Here is a 16,761-nt window from a genome sequence, read left to right on the forward strand (position 1 = left end):
CTACATCCAGCATCTCTACGATCGTCTCCATGGGAGAATAGCAGCCTGCATTGCTGCGAAAGGTGGATATACACTGTACTAGTGCCGACATTGTGCATGCTCTGTTGCCTGTGTCTATGTGCCTGTGGTTCTGTCAGTGTGATCATGTGATGTATCTGACCCCAGGAATGTGTCAATAAAGTTTCCCCTTCCTGGGACAATGAATTCACGGTGTTCTTATTTCAATTTCCAGGAGTGTAACTAGGATTAAATAATTACGGAGGCCACGAAAATTACAGTTACAATGTGCGTTCACTAGTGTCTAGTATCCTGGGACTTTACTACATGGAAGGATCGCATTTAATCTAAGAAACTACTACATAGGCCATTGTTAAGGAACTTTATGCCATTAAATTTTCCGGAGCGTTATTATTATTATTGTGAAAGGTGATGATTATAAAAGGTTCTTCCTACACCAGGATTCAAACAGGCTTTGTCCGTGTCAAATGTCGTAGCACTGGAGCGCTGTACTAAAGAATCTATGGAAGATTAGACCCTTGCACCCCGTCGATAGCGGGAACGTTAGAGATCTCAGGTTGTACCACGGATGGACGGTCTTGTGTGCAAAGGAACCAATCCGGCAACCATTTGAAATCTTTCAGGAAAACTACGAAAAGCCTAAATCAGAATGGCCGCATGGGTATTTGAACCTTGCGAGTCCAGCACATCAATATCTGCCGAGCTCGTTTGGAAGCGTGTGACAGCATCTCGGTACTGAAGCCGGTGAGGTATACACTTTTAATTTGTCAAAGAAATTAATTTCAGAGATTATTCCGCTGCTGCCTATACACTGAAGCACCAAAGAAATTGGTATAGGCATGCGTATTCAAATACAGTGATAAATTAACAGGCAGAATACGGCACTGAGGTCGGCAACACCTGTATAAGACAACAACTGTCTGGCGCAGTTGTTAGATCGATTACTGCTGCTACAATGGCAGGTTATCAAGATTTAAGGGTGTGTGAACATGGTGTTATAGTCGGCTCACAAGCGATGGGACACAGCATCTCCGAGGTAGCGATGAAGAGGGGATTTTCCCGTACGACCATTTCAGCATTGTACCGTGAATATCAGGAATCCGGTGAAACATCAAATCTCCGGCACCGCTGCGACCGGAAAAAGATCCTGCAAGAATGGGACCAACGTTGACTGAAGATAATCGTTCAACGTGACAGAAGTGCAACCCTTCCGGAAATTGCTGCAGATTTCGATGCTGGGCCATCAACAAGTGTCAGCGTCCGAACCATTCAACGAAACATCACCGGTATGGGCTTTCGGAGCCGAATGACCACTCGTATACCCTTGAAGACCGCAAGACGCCGACATTGGTTTGTTGATGACTGGAAACATGTTGCTTGGTCGGACGAGTCTCGTTTCAAATTGTGTCGAACGGATTGACGTGTACGGGTATGAAGATAATCTCATGAATCCATGGACCTTGCGTGCCGCCAGGGGACTCAAAATGGTTCAAATGGCTCTGAGCACTATGGGACTTAACATCTGAGGTTATCAGTCCCCTAGAACTTAGAACTACTCAAACCTAAGTAACCTAAGGACATCACACACATCCATACCCGAGGCAGGATTCGAACCTGTGACCGTAGCGGTCAAGCGGTTCCAGACTGAAGCGCCTAGAACAGCTCGGCCACTCCGGCCGGCACCAGGGGACTGTTCAAGCTGTTGGAGGCTCTGTAATGGTGTGGAGCGTGTGCAGTCGGAGTGATATGGGATCCCTGATACGTCGAGACACGACTCTGACAGGTGACACGTACGTAAGCATCCAGTCTGATCACCTGCATCCATTCATGTCCATTGTGCATTCCGGCGCACTTGAACAATTCCAGAGGGAAAATGCGACACCCCACACGTCCAGAATTGCTACAGAGTGGTTCCAGGAACACTCTTCTGAGTTTAAACACTTCCGCTGGCTACCAAACTGCGCAGACACGAACATTATTGAGCATATCTGGGATGCCTTGCAATGTGCTGTTCAGAAGACATCACCATCCCCTCGTACTCTTATCGGTTTATGGACAGCCCTCAGGACTCATTGTGTCATTTTCCTCAAGCAGTACTTCAGACATTAGTCGAGTCCATGCCACGTTGTGTTGCGGCATTTCTGCTTGCTCGCGGGGGGGCCCTACATAATATGAGGCAGGTGTGCCAGTTTCTTTGGTTTTTCAATGTACAGTATATTTTATTGCGCGTCGGTTGCCGAGTCAGTTCTACAAGTTACGAACACTACTGGCAGCTGCTTGTATTAACTGATTAAACTTTGAAATATCAAATCCAAGATACCACCCGAGACTTGTTTGATATAAATAAATAAGTCTTCATAATTCGTGAATAATTTACGTAATGTGACCTCGCTTGTTCGGTGCGCGTAAACTGTTTCATTCCTCATTTCGTTGCTGGCGGGGTAAACGAACAGTTGTTTGTGTCACTTACCTCTTACTCTTCGAAAGTCGTTATCTGACTCCAACTCACATCAGTCGCACGTAAAAAGAATAGCGTGCTTAACATGGAAAGGTCCTACTCCGTATCCGAGTGGTCAGAGCTGCTCACTGTCTTGCGGGTTCGATTCCAGATGCTGCCAGCGATTTTTCCTTAACGGGAGGACTGAAACGGGTTGTACGCAGACTTGTGAGAGACGAACTGAGGAGATGCTCGATAAAGCTGTAGTAGTTCCAGGTCACGAAAACTGACAACGGCCGGGAGAGCGGTGTGTTGAGCCCACGCCACTCCCTAACGCGCCCAATGACGCTGTTGGCAGAGGGCGGGACGCCGACCGTCGGTACCGATGGATCCGGCAAGGTCTGTGGACGGAGTTTAACACGGAATACAGGCAAACCTACATTTCTAGCATTTGTAGACTTCGGGAAAGCTTTTGACAATGTTGACTGGAATACTCTCTCTCAAATTCTGAAGGTGGCAGCGGTAAAATACAGGGAGCGAAACGCTATTTACAATTTGTACAGAAACCAGAAACCAGATGGCAGTTATAAGAGTCGAGGGGCATGAAAGGGAAGCAGCGGTTGGGAAGGGAGTGAGACAGGGTTGTAGCCTCTCCCCGATGTTATTCAGTCTGTATATTGAGCAAGCAGTCAAGGAAACAAAAGAAAAATTCGGAGTAGGTATTAAAATCCTTGGAGAAGAAATAAAAACTTTGAGGTTCGCCGATGACATGGTAATTCTGTCAGAGACAGCAAAGGACTTGGAAGAGCAGTTGAACGGAATGGACGGTGTCTTGAAAGGAGGGTATAAGATGAACATCAACAAAAGCAAAACGAGGATAATGGAATGTAGTCAAATTAAATCGGGTGATGCTGAGGGTATTAGATTAGGAAATGAGACACTTAAAGTAGTAAATGAGTTTTGCTATTTGGGGAGCAAAATAACTGTTGATGGTCGAAGTAGAGAGGATATAAAATGTAGACTGGCAATGGCAAGGAAAGCGTTTCTGAAGAAGAGAAATTTATTAACATCGAATATAGGTTTAAGTGTCAGGAAGTCGTTTCTGAAAGTATTTGTATGGAGTGTAGCCATGTATGGAAGTGAAACATGGACGATAAATTCTTCGGACAAGAAGAGAATAGAAGCTTTCGAAATGTGGTGCTACAGGAGAATGCTGAAGATTAGATGGGTAGATCACATAACTAATGAGGAGGTATTGAATAGAATCGGGGAGAAGAGAAATTTGTGGCACAACTTGACAAGAAGAAGGGACCGGTTGGTAGGACATGTTCTGAGGCATCGAGGGATCACAAATTTAGCATTGGAGGGCAGCGTGGAGGGTAAAAATCGTAGAGGGAGACCAAGAGATGAATACACTAAGCACATTCAGAAGGATGTAGGTTGCAGTAAGTACTGAGAGATGAAGAAGCTTGCACAGGATAGAGTAGCATGGAGAGCTGCATCAAATCAGTCTCAGTACTGAAGACAACAACAACAAAACAACATGTGGTGACAGTCATATCGCAACCTAAAATGTTGTGCTGTGGCATCGTGTCACTCACCACGATTTATTCAGTAGTTCGACCGAGATGCAACAGTGATTTCGATGCTGCACTGAAGTTGGGAAGATCAGGAATCAGTCTCTAAAAATTTCATAGATCGGGAATATGTGCTTACGGTCTAGTTATTAGTCTTATTCCAACCCATTTGTACATTATTTCACATAGTGTAATTGACTCTGAGCACTATGGGACTCAACTGCTGAGGTCATTAGTCCGCTAGAACTTAGAACTAGTTAAACCTAACTAACCTAAGGACATCACAAACATTCATGCCCGAGGCAGGATTCGAACCTGCGACCGTAGCGGTCTTGCGGTTCCAGACTGCAGCGCCTTTAACCGCACGGCCACTTCGGCCGGCCATAGTATAATTGATTACTAAAGTTGTTCATTTGCATCTGAGCAAATAAACTTCTGAATGAATCACTATGAAAACAAAATACATATTGTAATTCCGGTTATTGTGTCGGCAGCTTCGACTCGGTCGGCATTGTTCGTGAAATTTTTGTGAAAAGAGCTTAGTTCCACAGTAAACTTAGGACGGTCTCTGTTCCAGCACAGTCGGTGGACTCTCCGGTTCATCCATTTATTTTACGCACTGGCACTTCTACGCCCACTAAGGATGCGATTCAGTACGTCAATCAATTCAGTCTGTTCAAGTGAAACCGCTGTGAAGGGGTCTCTTGTCAGTATTTGATGAGTTCTATTCATCCACCTAGATCCGTTCAACGCCGTAATTTTCTAGCACGAACTGCTGCTCTGAAACTGCAGAGGGGTTTTCTAGTCATTCTTTACTTTTTTCTTTATATAACTGGTGCCCAAGCTAGTACACGGACTGAACGGAAGGCACAGAACCCAGGACGAGGTATACACTGAATAATCAAAAATACTAACGCCCATCGGCGGTTGTGACAAAGGTGTTCAGACGGGTTCATTGTACAGTAGTGTTGTGTAATCTGAGGGAGACACTCACTTTTACAGCCGTGATTCCTTTAGTGATGCTTAGGACGATACGACGGAAGTTTTCCAGAACAGTCAAAGGTTATTTTCGTAGAGACTTCAAACGGTACTGTTATTTGTGTCCAATGGCCCATTTGTATGTCGAAATCACTCCCTTTTAGACTGTACAACACACATAGCTGAAATGTTACGTTGATGCCAAATGGTAAAGGGTGTCAGACTGCAAGTTTTTAAGGATTTGCTTGCAGTACACTGTTGCGGCTATGTAACATTTAATTAGAAACGCCCAAGGCTTTTTTTGCAAGTAACATCGTCATACACGTCAAATTTCATGCCACTACTGCACAGTAAAGAAGCCGTTCGTCACTTTTTCTCCAGATCCACACCTCAGTATCGGACTGCAACCTGGATTCTCCTGATTTATCATTCCATTAATATTTTTCATGATTTTCCACAACGGAATGGGGTCTCCCTGCAGGATGTTTCAGGAAGAAACGTTAAGAGGTGATAAACTCATTTCTTGCGCTCGTGCTTAAAAATGTACTGAACGTCCCGTTGTCTTTTCAATCTCCCATCGACGGACGCTGCGTTACTAATTGGAGATTTTGTCTCAATTGACCTTTGTCAAACAAATCCCTCCTTCATAGCCCTGTTTGCTTGTAGACTTGGATAGTTAACCAGTTCAACAAACCGTTGTAAATGGCTGAGGGACCAAATGAATTTCAATATGAGAACCTTCAACATCGCAGTGCGTCAGCAATCGTTGGTTAATATATTAAAAAACTAGAAACCCGCCTCGATTGCGAAAAAAGCACCTAGTGTTAACCTAGGTTTCGGCGTAGATAACTACACCTTCTTCATATGGCGGGTCATGGCCCATGGAACATAGGCCGGTGTGAGGTGGAGCGTACACCATTAAGTTAAGTAGTGGTTTGACTTTGTACGTATGTACTGTTTGTGTTTTCCTTATTTTCGTTTATAAATGTATAGCTATGGTGTTCTTTTAATCATTGACAAAGGTCTTCTTAGGCACTTGTGAGTTATATTGTTCTGAAGAAGGTGTAGTTATCTACGCCGAAACCTAGGTTAACACTAGGTGCTTTTTTCGCAATCGAGGCGGGTTTCTAGTTTTTTAATATAATGAATTTCAGTATTACCGACATGTTTGGTCGTACGGAAGACGAATCTGGAATGGAACGAGGGCAACGTTCGGCGTGCAAGATGACTCAGTCCCGTCGTGTGGCAACACTAGGATGGTTTCAAGCGCTTACGTATATCAATTTCAACCAAAACTGATTATTCTGCATGATGAAATTATAAAATTCAAACAACGCTGTCGTTCTCAAACCGATCACGTTGAAGGACTGCTTTCAGTGGAAGCATGTCGCTCTTCCGAGATAGTGAAACCAGTTCCGTACCAATAGAAAACCTATAGGGTTTCTTGGCAATTCTTTTTATCACAGCGGACACTAATCTGGCACTCCAACTAACGTAAACTACAATATCTGGTACGATAAGATAGACTGCTGTTTCTGAGATTAGCTTGAAAAATTTGCAGTGCGGTTAGGAATTGAAACAGTGGTTAGATCGTTTGAGAAACAAGACCATATTTTTCGTGTCTATTGCTACCGTTTATTGCTCTTAGAAATGTACACCTTCATTCCACAAGCCACTTTACGGTGAGTGGTGGAGGGTACTGTGTGTCCCACTGTCACTTCTCCCTTTCCAGCGTGGTACAATGAGAAGGTGATTATGTTGGTCGTGACACCCAACAACGATATTTCCACTGTAATAGTTTCTCTGATGGCATCAGTGTCTACTTGTCGATGATGATTATTAACCTCCATTACTTCCGTTAGATCTCAAGTCAGAGAGGTCACAGTTCGTTGTAATTGACGGAAAGTTATCAAGTAAAACAGAAGTGATTTCTGGTGTTCCCCAAGGTAGTGTTATAGGCCCTTTGCTGTTCCTTATCTATATAAACGATTTGGGAGACAATCTGAGCAGCCGTCTTCGGTTGTTTGCAGATGACGCTGTCCTTTATCGACTAATAAAGTCATCAGAAGATCAAAACAAACTGCAAAACGATTTCGAAGAAAGATCGGAATGGTGCGAAAAGTGACTGTTGACCTTAAATAACGAAAAGTGTGAGTGCTAAAAAGAACGCGTTAAACTTCGGTTACATGATAAATCAGTCTAATCTAAATTCAACTAAATAACTAGGAATTACAATTACGAACAATTTAAATTGGAAGTAACACACAGAAAATGTTGTGGGGAAGGCTAACCAAAGACTGCGTTTCATTGGCAGGACACTTAGAAAATGTAACAGACCTACTAAGAAGACTGCCTACACTACGCTTGTCCGTCCTCTTTTAGAATATTGTTGCGCGGTGAGGGATCCTTGCCAGATAGGACTGACTGAGTACATCGAAAAAGTTCAAAGAAAGGCAGCACGTTTTGTATTAGCGCGAAATATTGGAGAGAGTGTCACAGAAATGATACAGGATTGGGGATGGACGTCATTAAAAGAAAGGCGTTTTTCGTTGCGGAGGAAGCTTCTCACGAAATTCCAATCACCAACTTTCTCCACCGAATGCGGAAATATTTTGTTGACGCCGACTTACTTGGGGAGGAACAATCACCAAGATAAAATAAGGGAAATTAGAGCTCGTACGGAAAGATTTAGGTGTTCATTCTTCCCGCGCGCTATACCAGATTGGAATAATAGAGAATTGTGAAGGTTGTTCGATGAACCCTCTGCCAGGCACTTAAATGTGATTTGCAGAGTATCCATGTAGTTGTAGATGTAGAAGTGCTGTGCTTCTTCGTTATGCAGTCACATCGTCGGCCGGGCTGGCCGAGCGGCTCTAGGCGCTACAGTCTGGAACCGCGAGACCGCTACGGTCGCAGGTTCTAATCCTGCCTCGGGCATGGATGTGTGTGATGTCCTTAGGTTAGTTAGGTTTAAGTAGTTCTAAGTTCTAGGGGACTGATGACCTCAGATGTTAAGTCCCGTAGTGCTCAGAGCCATTTGAACCATTTTTCATCAGTCCCTAAGCTTACACACTACTTAACCTAAATTATCCTAAGGACAAACACACACACCCATGCCCTAGGGAGGACTCGAACCGTCGCCGGGACCAGCCGCACAGTCCACGACTACAGCGCCTAGACCGGAAAAAAAGCATGAAACTGTAATGTTCCGATCTCTACAGTGGCTACCTCCAGTGAGCTCGCCAACCATGCCTATCTTGGTTATTGTCTCTTCTTGGGCTCTAGTTCCGTTTCTTGCTGCACGATTGTGAGTGCGACGGAACGTAACGTGTTGTGACTTGGCAAGACAGCCAAGCCACTGTGAGGTAGCCGAAAGGCACGCGTTTAAGCTCACGCAGGATGGCGTGAGGTCTGGAAAATGACAAGGTCTTTATAGTAGCAAAAATAGTACGTAGCTTCTGGAATACTTAACTTTAATCCATAATTGGTGAACATCGGTCTGACGGTACGTGCATCACAAGATAAATAGCAGTTGATAATGGCGCCTTGCTAGGTCGTAGCAAATGACGTAGCTGAAGGCTATGCTAACTATCGTCTCGGAAAATGAGAACGTAATTTGTCAGTGAACCATCGCTAGCAAAGTCGGCTGTACAACTGGGGCGAGTGCTAGGAAGTCTCTCTAGACCTGCCGTGTGGCGGTGCTCGGTCTGCAATCACTGATAGTGGCGACACGCGGGTCCGACGTATATTAACGGACCGCGGCCGATTTAAAGGCTACCACCTAGCAAGTGTGGTGTCTGGCGGCGACACCACATAACGCACGTGAGAGAATTTGTCACGTATCTGTGATTTCGTTATTCACATAAAAGCAAAGGCAGGTTCTCTAATATTATAAAAAAAATTAAACACCTATGCACGTTTGAACACACACATTCCGTAGATCAGCCTTTAATATTCAGTTTTCCTTTATTTATTGTCATGTTTCAGGATGAATGTCATGACTGTGTGGAGAACGTCCGGTTTGAAACACAATGTGTCATTTCTATCATGGTCCATCAATATTATATTCCAGTGACAATAATTCGAAAAGTGTTCCTGGGATGATCTGTCACATACTTCACCCTCTTTCGCACAATGACACGGCATGGAACGAAATGGTAGCGGACCACGATTATCTAATAACTTCACAAAACACTTCATAATGCTGTGGATCCGGGCTGAACTCGGAATATTCAGCAATAACGGACGTCACAACTACGAGGGACATTCAATAAATAATGCAACACATTTTTCTGGAAGAAAGTTGATCTTATTCAGGATTCCAATACACCATATTATGCCCCACTGTTTTTGCTACAATACCCTATTTTTCAACATAATCTCCTTTCAGTGCGACGGCCTTAGGCCACCTTACTGGGAGGGCCTTTATGCCCGCATGGTATCTCTCTACTGGCCAACTTCTTGCTGCATCAGTAACCTCCTCATCATCCACGTACTGCTTTACACGGAGTGCACTATTAATTGGGACACACAGATGGAATTCGGAAGGTGAGAGATCTGGGCTGGCCGGCCGGGGTGGCCGAGCTGTTCTAGGCGCTACAGTCTGGAACCGCGCGACCGTTACGGTCGCAGGTTCGAATCCTGTCTCGGGCATGGGTGTGTGTGATGTCCTTAGGTTAGTTAGGTTTAAGTTCTAGGGGACTGATGACCTCAGAAGTGAAGTCCCATAGTGCTCAGAGCCATTTGAACCATTTGGTCTGGGCTGCAGGTTGGATGAGGAAGAACAGTCCACTGACATTTTGAGAGCTCCTCTAGGGTGCGCAGATTTGTATGAGGCCTTGAGTTGTCACGGAGGAGGGGAGGTACAGTTTAATGTAGGTGCGACGAACCTGCTGAGGTCGTTTCTTCAGTTTCCTGCGGGTAGCGCAATACTCTTAACAGCTGATCGTTGCATCATGTGGGAGGACATCAAACAGAATAGCCCTTCAGAGATACAGCGGACCGTCGACATGACTTTACCGCCTGAGGGTGCGGCTTCGAACTTTTTATTCCGAGAAGAGGCGCTACTGCATGAATTGCCATTTCGTTTCCGGTACGAAATTATGAACCCAGGTTTCACCGGCTATGACGATGCTCGACAAAATATTGCCACAACAGCTGCGTTAGGCGCTAGCAGTTCCGCGCAGATGGTCCTTCGTTGCTCTTTGTGGTCTTCTGTTAGGGGGGCGAGGAATCCAGTGGGCACACACCGACCGATGTACGAGTGTGTCAACACTACCAACAGAGACGTCTAGTCGATCAGCGAGATGTATGATTGTGATCCGTCGATCACCTCGAGTGAGAGTGTCCGCACGTTCCAGTATTGCAAGAGTCACAGCTGTGTGCGGTCAAGCAGCGGACACGTTGGGCGGCCTTGTTGCCTTGCCCAACGACTCACCGTGCCTTTGTTCATTGTCAGGTCCCTGTAGACATTCTGCAAAACGCCTCTGAATATCTCTGAAGGTCCGCTTTCCGCCAAAAGAAACTCGATGACAGGTCTCTGCTTGGAATGTATCTCGGTTACAGGCGCCATTTCGAAGGCTACGCAGAGCGCCGCCACCCATCGAAACTTCATGAAAGTATAGGGGCTGAAGCGGGAATATTCCAAGATGTCCCACTACAAAATCGCATTTTTTTCAACCGATACTAGCCGAGAAAAAAACTGTTGCATTACATAATGAACGCCCCTCGTAAAAACTTACTTGCAGTGATGAAAACTAGTGAAGTAAAAGTTGATCTCACATGCAACAAAAGCTGGTTCCTTGACTTCCGGAAGGCGTTCGATACAATTCCGCACTGTCGCCTGATAAACAGAGTAAGAGCCTACGGAATATCAGACCAGCTGTGTGGCTGGATTGAAGAGTTATTAGCAAACAGAACACAGCATCATGTTCTCAATGGAGAGACATCTACAGACGTTAAAGTAACCTCTGGCGTGCCACAGGGGAGTGCTTTGGGACCATCGCTTTTCACAATATATATAAATGACCCAGTAGATAGTGTCGGAAGTTCCATGCGGCTTTTCGCGGATGATACTGTAGTATACAGAGAAGTTGGAACATTAGAAAATTGTAGCGAAATGCAGGAAGATCTGTAGCGGATAGGCACTTGCTGCAGGGAATGGCAACTGACCCTTAACATAGACAAATGTAATGTATTGCGCATACATAGAAAGAAGGATCCTTTATTGTATGATTATATGATAGCGGAACAAACACTGGTAGCAGTTACTTCTGTAAAATATCTGGGAGTATGCGTGCGGAACGATTTGAAGTGGAATGGCTCTGAGCACTATGCGACTTAACCTCGGAGGTCATCAGTCGCCTAGAACTTAGAACTAATTAAACCTAACTAACCTAAGGACATCACACACATCCATGCCCGAGGCAGGATTCGAACCTGCGACCGTAGCGGTCGCTCGGCTCCAGACTGTAGCGCCTAGAACCGCATGGCCCCTCCGGCCGGTTGAAGTGGAATGATCATATAAAATTAATTGTTGGTAAGGCGGGTACCAGGTTGACATTCATTGGGAGAGTCCTTAGAAAATGTAGTCCATCAACAAAGGAGGTGGCTTACAAAACACTCGTTCGACCTATACTTGAGTATTGCTCATCAGTGTGGGATCCGTACCAGATCGGGTTGACGGAGGAGATAGAGAAGATCCAAAGAATAGCGGCGCGTTTCGTCACAGGGTTATTTGGTAAGCGTGATAGCGTTACGGAGATGTTTAGCAAACTCAAGTGGCAGACTCTTCAAGAGAGGCGCTCTGCATCGCAGTGTAGCTTGCTGTCCAGGTTTCGAGAGGGTGCGTTTCTGGATGAGGTATCGAATATATTGCTTCCCCCTACTTATACCACCCGAGGAGATCACGAATGGAAAATTAGAGAGATTCGAGGGCGCACGGAGGCTTTCCGGCAGTCGGATTCACAGGTAGATGCCGTGTTTCTTGACTTCCGCAAGGCGTTCGATACAGTTCCCCACAGTCGTTTAATGAACAGAGTAAGAGCATATGGACTACCAGACCAATTGTGTGATTGGACTGAAGAGTTGCTAGATAACAGAACGCAGCATGTCATTCTCAATGGAGAGAAGTCTTCCGAAGTAAGAGTGATTTCAGGTGTGCCGCAGGGGAGTGTCATAGGACCGTTGCTATTCACAATATACATAAACGACCTTGTGGATGACATCGGAAGTTCACTGAGGCTTTTTGCAGATGTTGCTGTGGTGTATAGAAAGGTTGTAACAATGGAAAATTGTACTGAAATGCAGGAGGATCTGCAGCGAATTGACGCATGGTGCAGGGAATGGCAATTGTATCTCAGTGTAGACAAGTGTAATATGCTGCAAATACATAGAAAGATAGATCCCTTATCATTTAGCTACAAAATAGCAGGTCAGCAACTGGAAGCAGTTAATTCCATAAATTATCTGGGAGTACACATTAGGAGTGTTTTAAAATGGAATGATCATATGAAGTTGATCGTTGGTAAAGCAGATGCCAATCTGAGATTCATTGGAAGAATCCTAAGGAAATGCAATCCAAATACAAAGGAAGGAGTTTACAGTACGCTTGTTCGCCCACTGCTTGAATACTACTCGGCAGTGTGGGATCCGTACCAGATAGGGTTGATAGAAGAGATAGAGAAGAACCAACGGAGAGCAGCGCGCTTCGTTACAGGATCACTTAGTAATCGTGAGAGCGTTACGGAGATGATAGATAAACTCCAGTGGAAGACTCTGCAGGAGAGACGCTCAGTAGCTCGGTCCGGGCTTTTGTTGAAGTTTCGAGAACATACCTTCACCGAGGAGTCAAGCAGTATATTGCTCCCTCCTACGTATATCTCGCGAAGAGACCATGAGGCAGCCGGCCGCGGTGGTCTAGCGGTTCAGGCGCTCAGTCCGGAACCGCGGGACTGCTACGGTCGCAGGTTCGAATCCTGCCTCGGGCATGGATGTGTGTGATGTCCTTAGGTTAGTTAGGTTTAAGTAGTTCTAAGTTCTAGGGGACTGATGACCACAGATGTTAAGTCCCATAGAGCTCAGAGCCATTTGAACCATTTAGACCATGAGGCTAAAATCAGAGAGATTAGAGCCCACACAGAAGCATACCGACAATCCTTCTTTCCACGAACAATACGAGACTGGAACAGAAGGGAGAACCGATAGAGGTACTCAAGGTACCCTCCGCCACACATCGTTGGGTGGCTTGCGGAGTGTAAATGTAGATGTAGATGTGGACAAGGACGTGGCCAATTTCCTTCCACAGTTGGCGCTGGTGCGCGTCTGTGATGACCTTGTCGGCGGCGGGACGTAAAACCCTAAGCTTCTTTCCCTTCCTTCTCCCTTTACGCCAGGTTATCTTCTCCGCTGATGCCACAGTACTCCTGTCCCGTAAGTGTTCTATAAATTTCGAGGAGAAGTCGGATGGAATGTAGTAGGGTAACAGTGGCGGTAACGTCGACAATCATTTAGAAGTTTGTCACGAGGTTCTCGGTCTGAAGGCGGTGGCGTCAGCGACGTCGATAGGGGTATGTCGGACAGGTGTGGAAAGCAGTCGCGCTGCTCCTCTTCCCTCCCTCAACTCTCCCACCTCGTCCTAAACTTTTCGTCCTTACGTCCCTTCCCACCATCGTCGCCTTTGCACTTTTTTTAATTGGAGAGTCGACAAATCGCGGTGTGGTGTGTGTGTGAGAGAGAGAGAGAGAGAGAGAGAGAGGGAGGCGTAATTGTGAAGGTGCGTACGCCGGTGGCTCCCACGCGGGGCGCGCATGCGCAGAGCGCGCGGCGTGAGCGCGCTGGCGGCCGGCGGCGGTCGAGCGGCGACGCGGCCGCAGTGGCAGTCGCGCTGGCGGGGCAACGGTCTGGTGGGTGCGGCAGCCCGCTGGGGCTGTCGCTGGGGCTCGGCACGCTATCCAGTTCTCCGTCGCTGCTGTCCGGGCTCTCCTCGCAGTCGGAGGTGGCGCCCCACGGCTCGCAGCAGCCCGAGCTCTCCCTGCCTCGCACCCTCAGCACCTCTGCGTTGCGCATCAAGCACCGCTCCTCTTTCTGGGACAAGTTCTGGCAGCAGCGCTCTCCGCGCGATATGTAAGTCGCCGTTAAACTCGAGAGCATCGCGTCCTGCCTTACTCTCGTTTCCTTCCACGTTAGCGGTCCAGTCTCGTAGCTGCCACTTTCCTTTGTAGGCATTCGCAGCTTAGTAAACAGTCTCCGATCTCCTCAAACTCCGTCTCTCTATCCTGTAAAATACCGTCAAATTACTCTAACACGCAGTCATGCTGTGGTATTTTTTTCGTTGGCATTATGTTTAGAACGTACTAAATCTTCATTTTCTCATCACTGCTGCCGTCGGATAATGAACTATCGGCGACAAATTTCGCCTATGGGACCTTACTCGATGAAGCATTGTATTACCGACACACTCTTCAGGTTCGCGGTTACATTACTTTTGACGTGTCGATGTGATACGGGTTAAAGTAGGAATCCAGACCCGAGTCTCATCCGTCGAGATATTCGCGGAAGATCGTGTGCAAATATTTTAAGTGTCAGAGACGTTACAATAAGCTTGTAGTTTTACGCATTGAATAATATATGGCATGTGGTTCGTGGCCGGTTAGAAGCCGGAGATACGACGCCGCTTCGGTGACCTGCGTGTAATTTTCGCCGCGTAATTATTCAAGCAGCTTCTCATTTGGTCCCCCCGAGGCTGAGTAAACCGCCGCAGAAAAATTTAAAGTGGCCACCGGAATTCTCATCGTGGATCATGACATTACCAGGCCACTGGACCACAGAGGCTGTCGCGGGCTGAGTAAACACTCATCAAGTTAGGCTCATTTATTAACCTTCCTTGCGCTTGCGTAGGGGACCGAGCGTATGGTAACGCTGTTAAATCTTACTGCGCGCATTACGCAGACACCTGTTGATATAGTGCTCAGAACACTTTCGTTCCAAATCGTTTTTAATGGTGGTTAAGTACTAACAGATACAAAAATCGCTCGTCAGTGGAAACAGCAGGATGGCATGTTCGTCAACTTTCCTCTCTCATACAAAAGGAGTCAGATCCAAGTCACCTTCCAGAATGAGATTTTCACTCTGCAGCGGAGTGTGCGCTGATATCAAACTTCCTGGCAGATTAAAACTGTATGCCCGACCGAGACTCGAACGTTATCGGTCCCGAGTTCGAGTCTCGGTCGGGCACACAGTTTTAATCCGCCAGGAAGTTTCAAGTCACCTTGTTTGACCACGATGACTTAATGGTTATGTGGTCGCGTTAAATCTTCACAGGAGAATACCCAACTGTGTCCTTCAGCATGACTGCAGTCCACTTTCATCATCATCATCATCATCATCATCATCGAAACGACACCGATGCTCTGTCTGTGGTGAAGTAACTATTGGTACCGTAATAATACAGACAAAGAAATAAGTTCTTAATGAAGCTCGGAACGCCAGTCTTCATCAAGACCCGAACTACCCTATCCTCCGACAACACAAATGTCGACCTTTAGTGTGTGACACTTGACTCCTTCCACATCGTCTCAGAAGATAGACGAGCTTTCTGTACGACGTGGTTTATGCGACACCTTGTGCAGCCGCTTCTTTCACGAAACGTTATCGTATTAGGCCATTCCTTCTGCGCCAGTCGAGCAACGAGTTCCTGCTACCGCTTCGTCACTCAGCCGTGTCACCTGGCGATGCTATTTGTATTGGGCCACTCGAGGATAGAGCAGAAATAGACGGGCTGCGGGCAGAGACACATGGGTGCGCGTAATAGTTGCGGTGTCGGCCCTTTGGCCCTTGGTCAAGGCTGAGTGGGCGGCTGCGGTAAGAAGGGACGAGCCGGCGTTCCTAGCCCCCCCTCCTCCCCCCCCCCCCCTTCTACCTCCTGGCCACCCCTTCCTGTGACGCGCGCTCTAGACGCCACGTGCTGCTGCCTCTCTCAGCTACAAACAAAACGCACGGGACGATAACGTCGCCTTCTCCACATCGCCACCGAAAGCGATGTGACGAGACGATGGAAAAACACTGCCCAGCTCCCGTGTTTATTTTTCTCGAATAACTTCCTGTTCATATACCACGCTAATCAGTCAGTAGCAGCTGGGTTGGAAAAAAGAGGTCGACACCTACATCAATGTGGTTCTCGGGATACGATGTTTCTTTCAGCATCGGCACTTACCTGATGCTACGTTCGTATTAAAATGTTAGTTACACCGTCTGAAATGATACCATACGATATTAAAGGTCTGATACAGGGTGTCCAGAAAGGACTCCCTGATTTCAAAATTAAATATCTCGAAAACAAAGATCGATAGAGGAATGCAGTAAACGGTATGTTTATTGTGAAAGCTGTAAGAAGTTTATACAACAGTTTGAAATAATAGTTACAAAAGCTGCTAGCAGATGGCGCTGTAATCGCCATATGTAATGCCTAGTATAAATAGTGATCCGAAGCCCAGAGCGATCAGTTCCACTATTGAAACGTGAAAGGAGGTTAGAGTACCGAAGGAAGAGATTAAAACCATGTACTCCATTGAACAACGCGTTTTTCTGGTGCTAGAGTACCACAGGTTAGAAGAGGGTCCTACTGCAACAAGGTGAAGTTTTCAAGCACGATTTAATGTTCCAAAAGGACCCGACGCGAAAACCATTCGTACGCTCTTTGCAAAATTTCAACGAACAGGCAGCGTAACTGATGATCTAGTGGGGCATGTTGGC

At 46.3% G+C, this 16,761-nt stretch overlaps 1 protein-coding gene across 2 annotated transcripts in view; it reads left to right on the top strand.

Moving 5' to 3' along the window:
* LOC124556842 (cAMP-specific 3',5'-cyclic phosphodiesterase-like) overlaps nucleotides 1–16,761 on the top strand; it is a 931,691-nt gene that overhangs the window by 327,531 nt on the left and 587,399 nt on the right. Inside the window, exon 1 of one of the 2 annotated variants that reach the window (XM_047130861.1) lies at nucleotides 13,914–14,133. The exons of the other annotated variant lie outside the window; for it this stretch is intronic. The gene's annotated coding sequence lies outside the window, so the exon portion shown is untranslated. Of the gene's footprint in view, nucleotides 1–13,913; nucleotides 14,134–16,761 lie in introns of those variants that run through there. 2 annotated transcript variants of the gene reach the window in all.

The sequence above is a fragment of the Schistocerca americana genome, chromosome X, assembly GCF_021461395.2.
Source record: "Schistocerca americana isolate TAMUIC-IGC-003095 chromosome X, iqSchAmer2.1, whole genome shotgun sequence".
Lineage (NCBI taxonomy): Eukaryota > Metazoa > Arthropoda > Insecta > Orthoptera > Acrididae > Schistocerca > Schistocerca americana.